The sequence below is a fragment of the Hyperolius riggenbachi genome, chromosome 4, assembly GCF_040937935.1.
Source record: "Hyperolius riggenbachi isolate aHypRig1 chromosome 4, aHypRig1.pri, whole genome shotgun sequence".
Classification (NCBI taxonomy): Eukaryota; Metazoa; Chordata; class Amphibia; order Anura; family Hyperoliidae; genus Hyperolius; species Hyperolius riggenbachi.
The window spans coordinates 472,769,165-472,790,322 of NC_090649.1; the positions used below are offsets into that span (position 1 = coordinate 472,769,165).

Here is a 21,158-nt window from a genome sequence, read left to right on the forward strand (position 1 = left end):
GATGAGTCATCCTGTATGACTCACTCGTCAATCATCGGTCTTCAGTGTGGGGTAATCAGATCCTACCGCAAAGCTGTGTATGGGCACTATCTGCAACCTGTGCTATACAGAGCGCCACCTGCTGGAATCACGTGGGACATAAGAAATATCAGAGAACTGTGGTGCTTTCCTCAATCAAGCTTATAGCTCACAGGGGAGATCACAGGGCTGGGCAATTAAAGAGAAACTTGTCTGAACGTAATGCTTATAATTGCTTATTATTATTTAGTCATTGTTTCCCCAAGATCTTTCCTCCTCCTGATTTACATTCTTACATTTATCACAGGTGGCGACATCTTTAGTGCTGGCAGAGAGAATCACTGTGGAATGTTTGTCTGTTGTGTGTTGCGAAGTGAGCAGAAACAACACCTGGGAGGGCTTCTTTGCACTATCCAAAACGAACATAAGAAAAATCCTGCAATCTTGCCTTAAATGTAAGGTGCCCACCGCACGGCTATCTCAAAAGGTTTTCCCTTTTTAGATAGCCATAATAACGGGCAGGCGCAGTTTGTATATACAACAGTGTCAAAAGGTTTGCTGTTTGTATTGACCTGAGGAAGTGGGCTGAGACCCGTGAAACGTGTTGTCTACAGTATAACCGTGTTTACAATAAAGACTTTTCTTTACACCATGGGGGTCTTCTTTGGAGGTAAGATACCTCCTTAAAGATAATGGGAACAGGGTTTAGGAAAAAAAAGTCAGATAATCACCTAAGAAGAGGCAAGCTCTGGGTTACATAGAGCACTCCCTCTCCTCTCCCGGTCCCCGCTGTTCCGCTGGCTCCCCCGTAGCGATATTCGACCATTTCGGTCAAATACCGCTGGCTCCCAGCCGAAGGGAGGCTTCGGAGATGCTTCGGGAGCCCTAGGGCTCCCGAAGACGGGCTGCTCTACACTGCGCATGCGCGCACGTCCTCTATGACGCGTTCGCATGTGCGCCACCTGTCTTCGGGAGGACTCGGCTCCTGAACACTTCCGAAGTCCCCTCGGCATGGGACGAGAACGGAGGCCACCGGGAGAGGAGAGGGATGGCTCATTAGGACAGAGCCTTCCCTCTCCTTAGGTGAGTATCTGACTTATGTTTTTTTTAGATCCCGGGTTACATTAGCTTTAATACATATACCTTAGAAGTTAAGCTTCACCTATCCATTACACCTTGGGCGCCTCCCCAACCATCCTAGTCAGTGTTACCCCACACCTCAAAAGAGGTGTTAACCCTTCCCACTCGTGGAGTGTGTCGACTAGTGGAAAAGGACCATAGGAGGAGAGTGGCTGCCCAGATCCAAAGGGTCCGGGTTACCGAGCAGGAATGTTTTTTTCCGCATGCCAATACGGTGGTTGCAGGACTGCAACCTGCCTTTGTGAGTATTCACCATCTAGACATCCTGCTAGTTACCTGTATCTAACGATACTGCACCATTGGGCTTCCGGTCATCCCCTTTTTCTTAGGAATCGAGACGTCCACTCCTTTTGTGAAGTGATCTCCCGAGACCTGCACCTACCCGACCCAATTCAGGTTAAGTCACTCTCTGTATTGAAGAACAGGGTGACATAAAATGTGATGCGTTTCGTAGGACACGCCCCGCTTCCTCAAGCAATGACAGGCGTATCTGAAACTCGGCACCTTCATGGGGAGCGGGCTGTGTACAGCACATTGCATTTTTGGAGTTTTCATCATTAGGAGGAAAGTCCACCACTACCACCTTTTTAACCAGTTTTAATAATTTTTATTCTTGTTGGCGCCTCTGTTACATCAATTTTGCTACTTAAATAACAAAAAGTTGTTATGAAGCAGTGAGGAACCTGTCCACACTTGGTGAAATTCTTTTTTAAGGAGTTCTTGATGGTGGGCAGTCGTACGCTGATCCAATTAAGTTCCCGTAAGGAAACATCCACTTGTACGAATGCCAGAGGCTTCACTCCTACGCCTAGAAAGTAAACACCACTTTCAGATGGGCTCTCCAATAACATCATATTCTCTGCTAAATATACCCATGTAGAAAGATTAAGAGAGATAAAATAACTTGTTTTCATAAAGGTGGCAGCTCATTCGATTCCCTCACTTGTGGCTGAGCTCAGGAGATCACATAGTTTGCTTCATGCCAGTCCAAACATCAACCCTCTCTTTCTCTCTCTCTCCGCTCCCCTCCCTAAACACATTAAAACTCCAAAGACTTAAAAGTGGAATTCGATTACCTTTGTCAATCAAGAAAGTTATTGCTTAGCAAGTTTAGACAGGGCTTCGTCAATGCGTCCGCCTTCCAAAGTCAACATTGAAGAGTAAGGCGATTCCAAATGAAGCAAAAGGCACAGAGCAAGCTATGGGGAGGCTGAATCCAAAACCGGGGTTTGTAGAAATGGTCATCTTCTTCATGGTATGATAAAGAGTACCTGTCTGGGATGGATTCAGCAGGATCATTCACCAGGCAACCTAGACAGGGGCTTGTGGCCTAGTGGGTGTCAATGGACCCACCTGCTACCTTCTCTGGCCTCTCTCCACTTCAGACCACAAGGCATAGCTCCCAACTGTCCCTCTTTTGGAGGGACAGTCCCTCTTTGGAAGCCCTGTCTCTCTGTCCCTCTTTCCTTCTCATTTGTCCCTTTTCCAGGACTTTGTCCCTCTTTCTATGTATATATATATATATTTATGTATTTCTCTACTAAAATGTGTTTGATTGACTCTAAACTTTATTCCCATCCCTTAACTTAATATATTACTAATCTTAAAATGTTAATACGAACGAAAATGAACCAGGATAGAAAGGGCCAGTGTGGTTTGAATTATAAAACAACATATTTTTCTTATTAAATATTTATGATATTCGGGACTAGGGTTCTGATGGGGGCGTGATAAGGGGTGTGGCAGGGGTGTGGCTTAAGTGTCCCTCTTTCTCATCTCAAAAAGTTGGGAGGTATGTACAAGGAGGCCCAAAACCTACTACCTTGCCTATGGCCCCATTCCTTCTTAACTACCTTTTCCACCACTACAGTATATCTATCTATGTCCTTTGTGGCTTCATCTAAGCCACGAGGATGTAGATATAAGTCGTGTAGCTGAAGCACATCTGTGCACGATTGGGCTTGCTCCTGTGCAAAACAGCTGGCACTATCCTGTTTGTTGTCTTCTCCTAGCCCCCTCTGACTTTTTCGCTGCTCCTGCTGCTTTCTTGGTGATACAATTTTTATTAATCGTTTCTGTAAACAATGAAGATGGCCGCCAAACAGGAAATACAACATCAGAGCAGGTGCCTGTTTGCAGAGGCTCCTCTCAAACGTGACTTGACTGCTGGAATGTTTCTCCCATTTGTTGCCTTAGCTGCTTGTCTGGGCTTTGAACTGATCTTTCTGTACTCACAGCTGTTCACAAAGTCACAGACAGGCTGGCTGACCTTGCATGTGACTCATACACACAGCACATACACAGAGCCTGCAGGGGGCATGGAGGGGGTGTGCATAACTTCTCCCTATTACAGCAGAAGCAGTGCATTCCTCTCTGGCTTGACAAGGCTTGACAAAGAAAAGAAGATTAGGTATATTACAGAGACAGTGCAACTAGAAAAGGCTGCAGTAATCCAGACCACATTAGAACAGGTATAGGAACTTATAGGATAGAAGAAATAAGGCTGAAAATGTTGTTACAGAGTCTGTTTAAAGAGACTCTGTAACAAAATTTTGAGCCTTATTTCTTCTATTCTATATGTTCCTATAGCTGTTCTAATGTGCTCTGTCTTACTGCAGCCTTTCCTATTTGCACAGTGGCTGTATTATCTCTGTTATATGATCTAATCTTCTCTCCTCTGTCAGGCTGAGGCAGTCAGGCTGGAATGTGCTGTGCTGCTTGTGATTGGATATAAGCTATACACACCCTCTCCAGGCCCCCTGCACACTCTGTATGACTCACACACTGAGCTACTCTCAGCGTATCACTTGCTGTGTCTTTTGTTTGTAAACACTGCGTAAAAATGGCAATTACAAGCCAGGATTGCAGCAGGTAGAGGCAGAAACAGCAAAGAGGGGCCCAGGAGAACATAATGAATAGAATGGTATGCTTTTTATTGTAAGAATTTTACAGTACAGATTCATGCTCCCCCCCCCCCATTCATCCCCTCTGGTTGCCTCTTCTCCATGACCCGTCGCATCTCATTATGTAACAACATGCACCAGGTAATGGAGAAGAGACGCCTCTGTGAGGATGAGGATGAGAGCACATGATCTAATGGAGCAGTGTGGCGAAACAGATGAGATGTCATGCTGCTAAAAATAGTGCAGGGGCCACATGGAGCACAGTAAAGTCAAGGGGAGAGATCTAGGGGGGTCGCGGGGTCAGATCAGCAGCTGGCTTTGGGTTTGCTGTGGGAGGAGGCGGTTGGGTTCGGGGGGGGGGGGGGGAGGCCCAGGTTACTTTTGCCCCAGAGGCCCATTGCGGCTTGAACCAGCCCTGTTCCCCTGGGTTAAGGTGGCAACTAATGATACAATTTGCAGAACGATCGATTACAAATGACTCGTAAATGATAATCATGTGCATAGGCACATGCCTCTGTGTCTCTCTATTACCACCTCTAGTCTGCTTCCCCCCCCCCCCCCCCCCCGAAAAAAGTGCCAGGCTAGCTGCAATCTGCTTGTCGCCAGCCCTCTACTTACCTGCAGCGTGTCTTTCACTCAGCTCTCCCCCATCTCTGTCCCCGCCGCTGCCCGCCTCCGAGAACTTCCTCCAATCATAAGCCGCGACCTAGGAGGTACTTGAATTGTGTGTGTAGTACGGCTAAGAAATAGAATATTAGTAACACAGACATGAATCTCATATTGTTTACAGTACAGGAAGAGTTAAGAAATATCAGTTGTTATCTATCCAAAAGAGCTTCTCTGAGCTCTCCGACTAATTTAGTCAGAGCTCAATGCTGTTTTCTGAAGCACTTATCTCTCACTGTTTCTTGTTTTATTAAGGTTTTTCTCCTACGAAGTTCAAGGGGTCATTAGCGCCGCTCTGTTTCATCATTTAAAATACAGAGTGTACTTTGTAAAGTGCAAATATTAGAAAATGATGCAATGTTATAGAAAATCATCTCCGTAACTGAAAATAAAAATATGAGACTCTTTTCGTTGCTACTAATGTTCTATTCATTATCTGCACTACGCATACAATTCATTACATCATATCTTTTTTTTCCACTTCAGTGTCACTTTACACCCTTGTTACCCACAGGTAAAACAAGATTTGGCTTGGACGGGTTTCAAATGATGATATTGTCCCTGCACACTGGGATCCTACCCATATTAATTTAATTTTTTTTCTATTATATACACTGCAAAAATTCTCTATTTTCACCCGAGCCTCGGAAACTATGTGAAATAAGCAAGTAAATGAGAGAACGTCTAGCCGGAGAAAAATAATATAAATAAGGCACTTTTTTTTGTCAAATTCAGCACCGACCTTCCCAGAATCCTCAAGACACAACTTTTCGTGTTTTTTTTTTTTTTTCCGATGGTCCCTTTGCTGCCTCCATTAACTCAACAAGAGATCAGGGCTAAGTATTTCCTAATGAGCAGGAATGGCTTTCGCTGCAGAGTATGGAATTCCTGTTTTACTCAAATGGCTTCTAAATTTAGCCAAAAGGCAGCCTAAAAAGTGCTCCTCAGCCTGGATGTGACGGGAGATGTAACACATCGATGGCCGTGTTGAAAAGCTGGGGTGTAAATATTTCTGTCCGCGTCTGGAAAAGTCGGCTGCCTCTAAACCGGTCTACCATATGTTACCGTAACTTATTATATACATTCCACTTGAACTTTTTCCCTTGCGCTCTGAAATCTGTTCAGGAGGAATCAGGAACAGATCTATAAAATTGAAAGGATCGGCTAACATGGCTGTGTTCTGGGCGCAGGGTACGTAGCGTGGGGCAGGGATTTGTTTTTCTTTTTATATTAGGGCCTGTTTCCACTACATGCGGATTCTGGATGCAGAAAAACTGAAAGCCTATCGCCCTGTTTCCCCTAAACGCGATTTTCTGATGCAGATTTCCCATAGGCATTCATTGGAGTCAGTTTTCTGCATCCAGAATCCACGTGTAGTAGTGATGATCGTCAACAGCTAATTACGATTACGCAAAATTTCACATACATTTTCGCAATTACGCCTATACGTAATTACGATTTGTAAATGGAATTTTCGTAGTCATTCGTAATTTCACATAATTTCGTGCCGACTTTGGCAGTAAATAACAAAGCCCTATGCACTCTGTAAACTGCTGCAAAAAGATGTCAGTGGCATAAATACATGTTAATAATATGGTAGGACACTATAGACTATGACCTCAATTCACTAAGATCATGCTGGAGATAATAAGGCAAGAGAAAACTTAACACCACACATCGATCTTGCCTTATTAAGGTGTAGAGATACGTTTTTACAGTGAGAGAGTTTTCTTATCACTTCAGTTCTTAATGAAAATCTGTAACGAAAAAACCTCCCCTAGGGAGTACTCCCCTCGGGAGGGGGAAGCCTCCGGATCCTATAGAGGCTTCCCCCTTCCTCCTCGGTCCCACGGTGGCGGCGAAAATCCTCCCGGAGCGACAGGGATGTAAATATTTACCTTTTTGCTCCAGCGCAGGCGCAGTATCCGCTCCTTCCCACGGAGATAGGCGAAAATAGCCAATCTCAGTCGGGCCGCTCTACTATGCAGGCGCAAGTCTTCTGCACCTGCGCAGTAGAGCGGACCCGACGGAGATCGGCTATTTCCGCCTATCTCCGTCAGAAGAGCCGCAACAGCGCCCCCCCGTTGGAGCCTGGAAAGGTAAATATTGAACAGGCTGTTGGGTCTGTCGGGCCGCTGTTTGGAGGGCTGCAGCGAGACCCCCCGTGGGACAGAGGAGGACGGGAAATCCTCATTAGGATCCGGAGGCTTCCCCCTCCCAAGGTTAGTACCCCCCAGGGGACATTTTTCTTTTTACAGTGTCTCCTTAAGTTACCTCCTCTGTAGTTATTTTCACATGCAGTTAATTAAGGATTTAACATGCAGTTAATTTAAGGATTGAAACGTTAACTTTAGAGATCTCTCCTTAACTTAAAGACAGAAGAGTTAACTTTAAAAGTACATACACACGTCTGATTTTTCCAAACAACGTCAAATCGGGCGTGTGTACAAACGATTGTTCAGCTGATAAAACTGGTTTCGACCGATCCGCCAAGCGAACATTATGTAACATGTTTGCCTGAGGTAAACTGTTTCCTAAATACTACATGCCTCATCACCATGGTGATAACTCTAGAAACATTATTAAAGACAGGAGATAAGCTTAGTGAATTGAGGCCTATAATTGTGTTAGAGATTAGAGTGTGAGCTCCTCTGAGGACAGTCAGTGACATGACTTTGTACTCTGTAAAGTGCTGCAAAAGATGTCAGAGCTATAAAAATACATAGGGCTTGATTCACGTTATCGGGTGCGAATGTCCGCGATCGCAGGACTTTGCGCACGCAAAATTCCGCCAGCGGCACTTCACGTGCTAACTGTTTAGCACAGGTTTGTGAATCAAGCCCATAATAATAAGAACTTTGAGTCCGACAGGAAAAAAGTGCTTTACAAATATAATAATTATTATTATTAGGAAGAACATTAGACAATGACTATGGTAGGATTAGATTGTCAGCTCCCCTGAGGACAGTCAGTGACATTACTATGTAAAATCACAAACACTGGCTCGCATGACCAGTGTCTGGCCAAGGCAGAGGCGAGAGATGCTCCAGCCTCAGGGCGCAGTGTAGGAGGGGGCACACAACATCATTCCTCTATTGTGTTTGAAGCAAAGATAAATAAGAAAAGGGGATACATGGCAGTGACTGCAAGCCAGATAAGGGGTTGGGGACCCTGGGGGTGCCTCTTATTCTAATAGCAATCAGTGTGTGACGGCTGGGGTGGAAGGGCTGGAGGGGCGCACTTCGGTGTCTCAGCCTTGGGAGGACCTTGTCCCAGCTCTGCGCATGAAAGCCGGGGGCCCCAGTCTCTCTCACTGGCTGGGGCCCCCAAACCACCATGTGATACCCAGATAGGGTTGCCAGGTCGGCTGATGGAGAAAACCGGACAGGGGGTGGGGTTAGGGGTGGAGTTAGGGGCGGAGTCAGAAGCGCACTTTTATGTAGAGTGGGGCTAAGCAATGGGCTTTTTTAAAAAAAAATTTATAGTATTTATATCGCACTGACATCTTCTGCAGCACATTACAGAGTACATAGCCATGTCACTAACTGTCCTCACCAGTAGTACTGGTCCAGTGCACATAAGAGACAGTTTTACACCAGTAACTGCACATAAGAGACAGCTTTTCACCAGTAAATGCACATTATAAGAGACACCTTTTTGCCAGTAAATGCACATAATAAGAGACAGCTTTTCCCCAGTAAATGCACAAGAGACAGCTTTTCACCAGTAAATGCACATAATAAGACACAGCTTTTCACCAGTAAATGCACATAATAAGAGACAGCTTTTCACCAGTAAATGCACAAAAGAGACAGCTTTTCACCACTAAATGCACATAATGACAAACAGCCAGTGTTCCCAGTATATGTAGCCAGGGATATATGTGCCCAGTATATGTAGCCAGGGGGTATATATGTCCTAGTATATGTAGGCAGGGGTGTAAATGTCCCAGTATACGTAGGCAGGGGTATATATGTCCCAGTATATGTAGCCAGGGGGTATATGTGCCCAGAATAGGTAGCCAGGGGGTATATGTGCCCAGAATAGGTAGCCAGGAGCTATATGTGCCCAGAATAGGTAGCCAGGGGCTATATGTGCCCAGAATAGGTAGCCAGGGGCTATATGTGCCCAGAATAGGTAGCCAGGGGCTATATGTGCCCGGAATAGGTAGCCAGGGGCTATATGTGCCTGGAATAGGTAGCCAGGGGGTATATGTGCCCAGAATAGGTAGCCAGGGGCTATATGTGCCCAGAATAGGTAGCCAGGGGGTATATGTGCCCGGCTATATGTGCCCAGAATAGGTAGCCAGGTGACCCCCCCCCCCCAAACAGGAGGAGAACAGTGCAGCAGAGAGAGAGCTGGGAGCAGCGGTGGAGAAGGGGGGCAATCTCCCCCCCCCCCTTCCCTCACCTTAGGGTGCTCTCTCTCCCCCGCTGTCTCCTCCAATATGATGTGCAGGCTGGCGGGTGGCTGCGGGTGGAACTTACCTCTGTGTCGCAGGCGCCGGAAGTTCGGGTCCCGCAGCCGCTGAGATTCGACTCAAAAAAGATCCGGATCAAAGATCCGAATCATTCATGAGCCGGACAACACTAATCAGTCTGAATAGTGTTGTCCGGCTCATGAATGATTCGGATCTTTGATCCGGATCTTTTTTGAGTCGAATCTCAGCGGCTGCGGGACCCGAACTTCCGGCGCTGGAGCGACACAGAGGTAAGTTCCGCCTGCAGCCACTCGCCAGCCTGCACATCATCCTGGAGGAGACAGCAAGGGAGGGAGAGCACCCTAAGGTGAGGGAAGGGGGGGGAGATTGCCCCCCTTCTCCATCGCTGCTCCCAGCTCTCTCTCTGCTGCGCTGTTCTCCTCCTGCGCTGCGGGGGGGGGCTCTAAACCGGACAACTTAATTGTCCGGTTTAGCATGCCTTTTTGCACCGGACACAGCGCACAAAAACCGGACTGTCCGGTGTAAAACCGGACACCTGGCAACCCTATACCCAGAGGGAAGTGCGGGTGGGCCCTGGACCTCTCACCACCAGGGAAACTTCCCCCCCCCCCCCCCCCTCACTGCCTCTGAACTGAATGCTAACTGCAAAACACACAATTTGCTCACTCCCAGCTAAAGCATTTTCCTACCTTTATCTGGTCAGCAGCCACCAGTCAGCCAATCAGGTATACTGTCATACACCCTTTCCCTGCTGTACCAGATCTAGCAGGAAGATGTGCCTACACGGGGCGTCCCTGTAAAAGATGTATTCTACGATTACATCCAACCGAAGCCTCCCACCTGAATGCTAATTTATGCAATTGCTGCTAGATCTGGTACAGCAGGCAAAGGCTGTCATGCGAACCAGTGTTTGTGATTTTAAATTTCTTTTTTGCAGCTTCCAGGATGCGGTTGACAGGTGAGTGGTTAGGGAGGGGACCGTGTGGGAGATGTGCCTACACAGGGCGTCCCTGTAAAAGATGTTATCTACGATTACGTCCAACCGAAGCCTCCCATCTGAATGCTATATTATGCCATTCATGCTAGATCTGGTACAGCAGGCAAAGGGTGTATGACAGTATACCTGATTGGCTGACTGGCACCTGCTGACCAGATAAAGGTAGGAAAGTGCTTTAGCTGAGAGTGAGCAAATTGTGTGTTTTGCACGTTACTATGTACCCTGTAAAGTGCTGCAGAAAATGTCAGTGCTACATAAATGCAAAATAATAATAATAACAATAATATGGAAGGACATTAGACTATGACTATGGTAGGATTAGATTGTGAGCTCCTCTGAGGACAGTCAGTGACATGACTATGTACTCTGCAAAATGCTGCAGAAGATGTCAGTGCTATATAAATACACAATAATAATTATAATAATAATCTTATGGTAGGGCTTTAGACTATGATTATGGTAGGATTAGATTGTGTGACATGGCAATGAATCTTGTAAAGGGTGACATAAGATGTCAATGCTATACAAAATACACAAAGATCATATTTTGCAGACAGTAACCCCCCCTCCCCCTCCACACACACACACACACACCTTTTTCTTCCAAATAACAAGTCTTGCTAATGCTCCCCTCTTCCCCTTCCCCAAATACAGCAATACTCTTCCCCCTACATTTCCAATACATGTCCAGCCAACATGTAATACCCCGGACCCCCGTACAAGTGAAGCAGTTATTGCCCCCCCCCCCCAATAACAAGCGCTTCCATTATGTCCTTCAAGTAGAATCACCATCTCAAACATGCAAGTGTACTGGGCTACTGTGGAAATATTTGTGACCTTCTATTCATTATAGACTGTATTTATTTGGAAGGGCGTTCTTATTTTTGGATTTCTCCGCCTGACATTTGTGTCGCCAAAATGTTTTTCTTTTTCGAGACGCAGATTTAGTTACTTGTTTCTGGCTGATGCTCTTCAACGAAAAGAAGGATTTCGTGGATAAGAGGACTATCCAGTAGATGTTTTAGAGTAGCAAAGTGTAGAAAATATATCCTCCAAACTCTTCAACTTGTAAAGTAGAAATTGCTCAGCTCTCCGTTGACTAATCAGATAAGTAAATACACGTTTGCCCGCTCATAGATTTAAGGTTAATTGCTCTGACTGGAAAATGGGAGCATTAGTATTTCTTACAAGTTAATGGGTAATTTCAGCCTGCCTGGAAGTGATTAAATTCCATGCTGGTTGGGCATTTTTTTTTTTTTTAATTGACCGAGTTGAGTTTGCGGTCAGAAAATGACGGCCGGCTGTAGCTTATCTGTAATTATCTGTAACCGAAAGCAGGCAACCCCTCCCCTCCCTTTGACAACACCAAAGAGACCAGTGACACTGTCACATGGGCACATGAACGTCTACTGTAGCCAATAGCCTACAACGTTATGGTTGAAACTAGCTTATACTTTGGTCAAAACATGCCACAATTGTTTATAGTGCTGGAACTAAATAAAACGACATAAAATAGTTTGTTTGTTTTTTTCCTTTATTGTCTCTCCTTTAATTTTTGATCCTCTTTCAAGGAGTTTTGGGGGCCCTAAAAGTTGCACATGACATGTGGAAATGGTTTCAAGGACGTCATGGAAATTGTCTGATCTATTAGAAGTTACATGCTTTTAGCTGAAGCAAGCTATTATGTGTGCCCCGGTAATACCACCAGTGGTGTTTTCAACATAAACCAAATTGGTAAACATTTGATCTCATCATCCCCCCCCCCCCCCCCCCCCCATCACCCAAGGCTATACATTTAAGACATTCTGGGACTCTTCCCTAAAGTAAGATTAAAGGAGATGGGGCATAGGCAATTCACTTTTTCACCTCAATTTTCTCCTAGGTAAATTTTTTTTAACTTGTCAATAAAATGCCTTTTAAGCCACCAGCAAGCAAGAACATACTCAAAATAATTTTGATAGTATTTTTTTAACCTACATTTTGGTACTTTTTTAGTTGAAAAGTGCTCGAAAGTTATTTTAAATCAGGGATGTCAAACCGGTCCTACGAGGGCCGAGGTCCTCACATATTTTTGACACAGCTCAAATTGATTGATGGGTCTGAATCAGGAAAGGCGTGGTCCATCAGGTAGAACACATCCCTCTCTTTCTCAGTCCTTCCTAAACACTGGCATGGATCCGACCCTCCAGGCCTGGAGTTCCACACCTGTGCTTTAAATTGAAGATGAAAAATTATCTCCTAGGAGAAAACTCAGGTGAAAAAGTGAATTGCATATGGGCCAGGGTGTCTAAAAAGTTGGTGTGTTGAGGGCCTTTAACCATTTGCCGACCGCTCCATGCTGACGGGCATGAAAACGGCAGTAGCCCCAGCACCACTCCGCGTGGGGGCGTGTTTTGATGGAGATCGCGCACCGATGCTGGAATGACAGAGCTCCACTCCGTCATCATCAGTCTCCCAGTGGCGATCGACACTAGGAGACTGTTAGTACTGTTTACATAGTACAGCACTGCGATCTATAGCAGCGCTGTACTAGGGACAGCCATGTGACACAGCTGTCCCCCTGGGAGGCACTACAGCGATCCGCTGTCATTGGCTAATGCCTATGACAGCTGATTGTGCTGATTGGCTGGCGGGGGTGAGAGGGAGGGATACAAAAATAAATAAAAAATAGTAAAATTAATTGTAAAAATAATGATATAAATATTTGTAAAAAAAATGAACACTTTGGGAGCAATAACAGCCCACCAACAGAAATCTCTGTTGGTGGGCAGAAAAGGGGGGGGGGGGGGTCACTTGTGTGCTGAGTTGTATGGCCCTGCAGCGAGCCCTTAAACCTGCAGTGGTCTAATTTGTAAAAAATGGCCTGGTCACTAACCTGCCTGGCGTTCTGATAAGATCGCCAGGGAGGCTGCGGGAGGGTTTTTTTTAATAAAAAAAAAACTATTTCATGCAGCCAACTGAAAGTTGGCTGCATGAAAGCCCACTAGAGGGCGCTCCGGAGGCGTTCTTCCGATCGCCTCCGGTGCCCAGAATAAACAAGGAAGGCCGCAATGAGCGGCCTTCCTTGTTTTGCTTCCCTCGTCGCCATAGCGACGAGCGGAGTGACGTCATGGACGTCAGCCGACGTCCTGACGTCAGCCGCCTCCGATCCAGCCCTTAGCGCTGGCCGGAACTTTTTGTTCCGGCTACGCTGGGCTCAGGCGGCTGGGGGGACCCTCTTTCGCCGCTGCTCGCGGCGGATCGCCGCAGAGCGGCGGCGATCAGGCAGCACACGCGGCTGGCAAAGTGCCGGCTGCGTGTGCTGCTTTTTACTTGAGCCAAATCGGCCCAGCAGGGCCTGAGCGGCAGGCTCCGGCGGTACTGGACGAGCTGAGCTCGTCCAGACCGCCCAGCAGGCTAAGGGGGTTTAATTCTGTGGTCCTTAAGTGGTTAAACAGGAACTGTAGTGAAAATAATATAATGAATACAATTCCTTATTGTTTACAATATTCATTTTTAGATTATTTAGTCTGTGTTTGCCGATTGTAAAATCTCTCCTCTCTGATTTACATTCTGAAATGTATCACTGGTGGTGACATCTTTCGTTTTGCCAGGTGATCTGTACGGAATGTTCGTTACTGAGAGTTCTATGCACAAAGGGAGATATTGCTTGGTTGGCAGTTGGAAAACGCTGTTATTTTCCACAATGCAACGAGGTTCAGAGACAGCAAACTGCCTGGACCATTGTCATGACATCACACTGTGGGAGGGGTTTAACCACAATATCAGCCCCTCTGATGATCTATTGAGAAACGTTAAAGATTTATCATGGGAAAGGGGGTATTGGTTACTGATTGGGATGAAGTTCAATCCTGGATTAAAGTTCCTCTTTAAGTTTTGATCTTTTGTGATGATACAGCCTAAGACCAAACCTATATATGCAGAACTATGAGACACCCACTTGACCTTGTTGAAGGTAACATGTGCAAAATAAGTTCGCTTCAGTGTCTCTTTAAAGGGACCCTGAGCGCTGCATAAAACCACAATTTGGACTTACTTGGGGCTTCCTCCAGCCCTCAGTAGCCCGCAAGGTCCCTCGGCATCCTCATGGCTTCTCTCCCGGTCCGGCTGGTGGCTCCGTTAGTCGGCGACTTTGAGCGTGGACACACTAGGTAGGGCTGTGGAATAGATATTCAGTAAAGACTTACTGTGTGGTAGGGGGTGGACAGGCAATATTAAAGAGGTGGGTTTTGAGAGCTCGCTTGAATGTGTTGAAGGAGGAGGCAAGTAGGGATGGCCGGAAATGCCGATTTCTGATTCCATGGAAATTCCCATTTTTTGTATTTGAGGTTTTTCGAGTTCCAGATTTCTAAATTTCTGTTTTTCTGATTTCCAATTTTCCGTTTTTCTGATTTTTGAGGAGTGTTTTATTGGTCATTTTTTTTGCACCAGAGAAATGAGAGAATGCAAAAATTGAAGGAAAAAACTAAAACAAAAAAAAAAACGGAAATCAGAAAAACGAAAAACGGAAATCAGTCTTGTGATTGGTCTACAATTCAAGTTTTCCAGAACAATTCTGCATTCTCTGATTGGTCCAATGCTTCCGAGTTCTGTGATTGGGCTAAAATTACCGACTTGTGATAAATCGAATTTCTGTGGCATTCCAATTTCCATTTTCGGATTTCCGAGTTCCAATTAGAAATTTTGATTTCCGGTCGGAAATTCGGACATTTCGATTCCATAGAATCCTAATGAGCATCCCTAGGGGTAAGTCTGATGGGCGGTGGAAGGGAGTACTAGAGGGTGGGGACGGCTCTTGAGAAATCCTGAAGACGCGCATGGGAGTGGGAAATGCACAGGGCAGTTAGGCGAAAGTTGTTGGAGGACCGAAGGGGACCTGTGAACAAGCTCCGAGATATAGGTAGGTTCATGTCACGTAGATCATCGTTATGCAGTTGTTGACTTCAAAGCAGTCATGTCGATCATTCGTAGGGGTTCGTCTGTTTTTGAACAAAATTTTTTGAGCGTAGCTTAAGGCCCTCCCTGTGTAGAAAAGAGCACCATGGTAATTGGTAAATATAGAAATGCCTTTTCGCGAATTATTCCAAAAAGAGGCTGTAGGAAACAAGAATCAGGGTCTGGAAGGAGAAGACAGGACACTCATAGGCCTGAAACACACCAGAGGAGTTTTTCTGAGCGTTTTGAGTTTTTAAATCTGCTGCTAATGTTATCCTATGTGTCTGTGCACACTGGAGCAATGAGGTTTTGTAAAAAACCCCATAGCATTACAGTGGGAAGAGCTTTTGAAACCTCTAAAAGCTCTTCCCACTGTAATGCTATGGGGTTTTTTACAAAACCTCATTGCTCCAGTGTGCACAGACACATAGGATAACATTAGCAGCAGATTTAAAAACTCAAAACGCTCAGAAAAACTCCTCTGGTGTGCACCAGGCCATACAGTTAATTATGCAGCAACATTTCAAGACATAATTAAAACAGGTTCTGAAGCTATAGGATTTCCCGTGGCCACACAGAAGGCAAACCTGTCATATACCTTTCACCATAAATAAAGAGCAACCGTAGTCAAAATAACATAATGAATATCATTGCTTATTTTTTTAACAATATTAATTTATAGATTTATTAGTCAGCGTTTGCCCATTGTAAAATCTTTCCTCTCCCTGATTTAAGGTGGCCACACACGATACAATAAAATGATCCGATTTTACGGTAATTCAATAAAAAGGATCGGATCTCCCGAAAAAATCGAAAGCTTTTTTTTCATTCAACTGAAAAATCCGATCGGATTTCCCGTTTTCTTCGATTTTAATCGATCCGGACTGCCAGATATTTTTCTTCAATCTTCCTAAAGATTGTATGGCAGGGGAAAACCCAGGATTTTCAATGGGGGGGATTCCTGAAAGGTCTCTTTTGGCAAGCCGCACACTACCGCGCATGCGTTTTCCCACAAAATACACATGATGCACAGCATTTCTCCACAAAATACACACAACGGACAGGGTTTCCCTACAAAGTACACATGATACAATAGTATTTCGCCAAAATATATATAACCTGCTACCTAAACCCTAAATTAAAGTAACCCTATGGTGGAGTGTTGGTAGGCATGGGGATCTGCATGCAAGGTGGCCATCTGAACCTTAAAAGTGACTGGTGGGGAAGGGGCATATGGGGGTATGCATGAAAGATGAACTTGCAGCCCTGTATCTAAACCCGAAAAGTGAACCTGTAGTGTGTGTGTGTGTGTGTGTGTGTGTGTGTGTGTGTTGGTGGAACACACATGAACTTGAAGCCTATCTAAACCAGTCTCCCCACTCCCACACACTACAGGGTCACTTTTAGGGTTTAGATAGCAGGCTGAAAATTCATCTGTCATGCATATTCTCTCTCCCCCCCCCCCTCCCCTGTAGGTTTTTAAAAGTCCATATGATCCCCCCCCCCCTCCCCACTTTGTGGCTAAAGCCCCGTCTACACCATACAATTTTTCATGCGATCGATATGCGATCGCTGATCGAATCGATAAAATCCAATATGTTTCGATCAGGATTCGATTTGCGTTTGTTATCAACGCAAATCAAATCGAATCCTAATGTAAAAAGTGCCCACCCCATTCCCATACCTGCAGTATACTTTACTTGGCGGTGTCCGCCGCTGGCTCCGGGTTCCATCCTCAAACACACACCCCACTTTGTTGCTGGCGTATTCGTGACATCACACGTGCCCACGTATATGCCGGCAACCACGTGGGGTGTGTGTTTTGGAGGCAGACAGAGCCATCGGCAGAAAACCACAAGTAAAGTATACAGCATGGGGTTCGGAGGGGGGGCACATTTTACATCAGGAGGGGGGGGGGGAGACAATGGTGAGGTGGCGGATGTGGCGTCACAAGGACGATTCCTTAGAGATTTCATACTAAAATCAATCAGAATTTCGGCCTGTGGTGTGTGGGCAGATAACAGATCTTTCTCCGATTAGAGAGAGATCTGTCTCTTGGTCGCTCTGCCCATTCATTGGCACCTTAATAACAATAATAGGGACTGTGTGAAAGTAGAGGTATGAGAATTGGGAGGGAGATAAATGTGGAAAAGAGAAGAGGGGGACATAAGAGAGAGGGGAAGATAAAGTGGAAGAGACACAAGAGAGATTGGGGGAGATGAATAATGGCAGCGTGATTTCTAACCAGGCTCCAGTCTTCACCTCTCTGTTTGGCTCCGACATGCAGAGGAAGCTAATTTACTGTGGGTGAGACAGGAGAGAGAGGGAGGGGGTCAGGGGGACACAGGCAGAGATAACAGATAAAATGTCAGAAGGTAAATAAACAGTTAAAGGTGCCCAAACACTCGTCAGATTGGCAGCAGATAGATAAGAAATGCATCTGATGATCTATCTGATGCGTTTTTAGAACATTTTTTACCAGGATAGAATTCCAATAGATTTCAGTTTGAAATCTATTGAAATTCGATCTGATGGCATTTTTTTTGCCATCAGATTTCCATTAAGGCCAATGCAAACTGATAAGCAATCTCATCAGATCGATCAAAATTTTCCACCCTGCCAGTTCGATGGAAATCCATCGATATCGATCGAAATCGGCCATCGATCGGTCGTTTGGCCAACCGATTTGCAATCGATCTATCGATCGATCGGGATCGGCCAGAAAATCGGCTGAGTGTATGGGCTGCTTAATTATCCAGCTTACACAGCGGGCTCTGCTCGGGCTGTCACCTCTCCCTGTTAGAGACGCTCCCAGCTGCAGCACAGCACTCCGGACCATCTCTAACCCTTCTGCTCTGCAGATCTATTGCTGGAGGAGCGAGTGGCTGTGCTTCTCAAGATAAATCCAAACTTGCCGCTCTGCAGCCAGAAAGACGGGGGAGGGGCGTCACACGAAGAGCAGGAACTAGAACAGAGCTGTGCTGTGCTCTGCATGCGCTGTCTGTGATGTGACCTTCTAGTGACAGGTCATTGATACTTCATGGGAAAATGATCTTGATGGCCCCGTGCGGCTGCACAGCCGTTTGTCCGCCTTGGGAGGTGATGCCCCATGGCTGCATGCACGGCAGCCCCACTTCCGGTCTCAGTGCAGGGGGTGGTTCCAGACACCCGGAACACCCCCTTTTGGTGCGCCAGTGTATGGTGTGTGTTGGATTGTCAATTTATTAATATACACACCCTAGCAATTTTTTTCAGAGTTTCCAATCATTTTTATGATAATTGGGGAAAGATTGAACATAGGTGTGTGGTACATTGGTCATATTTTTGAAATGTTGCAATCAGTCAGAAAAATTGATTGCAATTCTTAAATTGAACAGATATTTAAAAAATTGTATGGTGTGTGGCCACCTTAACTTTCTGAAATTTATCACGTGGCAACATCTTTGGTACTGGCAGGTGATTTCTGCGAAATGTTCATTTACTTAGAGTTCTAAAGCCGGTAGAAAAGATCTCTGATCTCCAGAATGCTCGGGGAGAATTCCACATAATAAACGCGTACATCAAAAAAGGGTGTCGGGAAAAAAGGGCGCGTGGTGTAAACGATAAACAGTATTATCGTTTATTGAAATATTGTGTAGAATTTCGTTTACAAATAGCGTTTTAAGAATTTATAAATCACTAAATAATGTGTATGAGATCGGCAATTCTTAAAACGTTAATCTTCCCTGTTTGTAAACTGAAACTTATATTTACGTTTGTTAAAAACCCTCCCTGTACCTATCCCTAACCCCTAGACCCCCTGTTGGTGCCTAAACCTAAGACCCCCCTGTTGGTGCCTAAACCTAAGACCCCCCAGTTGGTGCCTAAACCTAAGACCCCCCCTGGTGGTGCCTAAACCTAAGACCCCCCTGTTGGTGCCTAAACCTAAGACCCCCCAGTTGGTGCCTAAACCTAAGACCCCCCTGTTGGTGCCTAAACCTAAGACCCCCCTGGTGGTGCCTAAACCTAAGACCCCCCTGTTGGTGCCTAAACCTAAGACCCCCCAGTTGGTGCCTAAACCTAAGACCCCCCCCTGGTGGTGCCTAAACCTAAGACCCCCCTGTTGGTGCCTAAACCTAAGACCCCCCAGTTGGTGCCTAAACCTAAGACCCCCCTGGTGGTGCCTAAACCTAAGACCCCCCTGTTGGTGCCTAAACCTAAGACCCCCCAGTTGGTGCCTAAACCTAAGACCCCCTATGGATAATAATGTTTTACAGACATTAATAAATAAAAAATGTAAATAAAAAAATGTAATTAATTTTTTTGGGTGGATAATAATGTTTTAGAAATGTTTTAGAAATAGTGATTTAGTATCTTTATAAACGTTATTCGTCACGGGCTCATTTTGTAAAGTTAAATCATCACAAACATAGTTTTAAATCCTTAAAAATCTCCGGGCGCCGTTTGTTAAAACGTTAATAATATCCGGCGCCTTTTTTTCCCTGTTCGGCGCCCATTAAACGATATTTATAATAAGAGTGAATGGGGCGCCCTTTTTGTCCACTTGTCTCATGTGCCCAAATCTCCTGCTTCCTAATAAACAGCTTTAGCTAAGCCTCCCTGGGAGGACGGGCTACAGACCAACATACAGCATTATAAAGATATAGGAAGTGTTTCTGATGCTGAACCCAGGATATTTTATGTAAAAGCGAGTATCCTATACAATAAAACCCCTGTGTCCCTGCATCCCCTGCCCCTGTGTCCCTGCATCCCCTGCCCCTGTGTCCCTGCATCCCCTGCCCCTGTGTCCCTGCATCCCCTGCCCGTGTCCGTGCTTTTTTGCCATCGCGCATGCGCTTCACACGAACGTTACACACTACAGGAGGATGAGTGCAGGGGGCAGACGTATCCGGCTACCTGCCGGTAATCGGCTACCTGCCGGTCAAGGCGTTAGTGGAGGTTGGATCCAGACAGACTAAGGCGAGGTATTAAAGTAAAGAATGTCCACATGTCAGACATCACTATGAGATCGCTAGAGCGTCCTGTCCTTGCCTGCGTGGACATGGGAAGAGGAGGAAGATTACTGGCAGTGGCACCTTTATTCCATTGTGCTGTGACTTCACCCTTAAAGGGAACAAGAGCTAAAGTAAAGAAAAGATTCTATACATACCTGGGGAATTCCTCCAGCCCCATGCGCGCTGATCGATCCCACGCCGCCATCCACCGCTGCCCCCATCTACGAGAACCGGCTTCCGTCACTGACGTCATCATAGCCGGGCTACGCTGGAGAAGTGCGCCCTCTACGTATCTCTCCAGCGGCTGCTGCAGAGATACGCAAAGAGCGCACCTCTGCTACGCTAGACTGGCTTCGACTGACGGAAGAGTGGGAGCCGGTTCGCGTAGATGCGGGCAGCGGTGGATGGTGGAGTGGGATCGATCAGCACGTATGGGGCTAGAGGAAGCCCCAGGTATGTATAGAATCTTTTCTTTACTTTAGCTCTGGTTCTCTTTAAGCATACTTGCCAGCTTGTTGTGCAAGTGCTGCATCCTTTCTGCCTTCTGGTAATTTGGTAACATCTCCACCACTTTGTGCTGACCCACAGCTGGCTGAACTCTGGTCCCCTACCGTTCGTGTCCTTACCTCTCCCTCTAGATTGTAAGCCTTTGGGCAGGGTCCTCCTCCTTTTGTGTCCTACCTGATCATGCACCTCCATTACTGTGCACCCATGCTAGGCATCTGAGTGAACCTAACTTGCCTAATCTCCATGCTCCATCCAGTGACTGACTAAGCATTACCTGGTACTCATATTGTGCTGTGTGATCTGGTTTTCTTGTATTCCTGTATTGTCATATTGCTGTATGTCACCCCTAAATATTGTCTGTAACCTAAATTAATGTTCAGCGCTGCGTAATATGTTGGCGCTTTATAAATACAATAAATAATAATAATACATAAATACTGAGGGCCTAGTAGCGTTGCCACCCAGTACAGGTCATTCCCATTGAGTTTTTTATACGGGGGTCCCTCAACAGGCTGGACAGCATGAAAGACCCCATCTGCACAAAGTCGGATGCCGAC

General features: G+C 45.8%; 1 long non-coding RNA gene across 3 annotated transcripts in view; it reads right to left on the reverse strand.

Moving 5' to 3' along the window:
• The window catches only part of LOC137504457 (uncharacterized), a 240,638-nt gene that overhangs the window by 13,274 nt on the left and 206,206 nt on the right, over window positions 1-21,158 (reverse strand). The gene's annotated exons all lie outside the window — the stretch shown is intronic.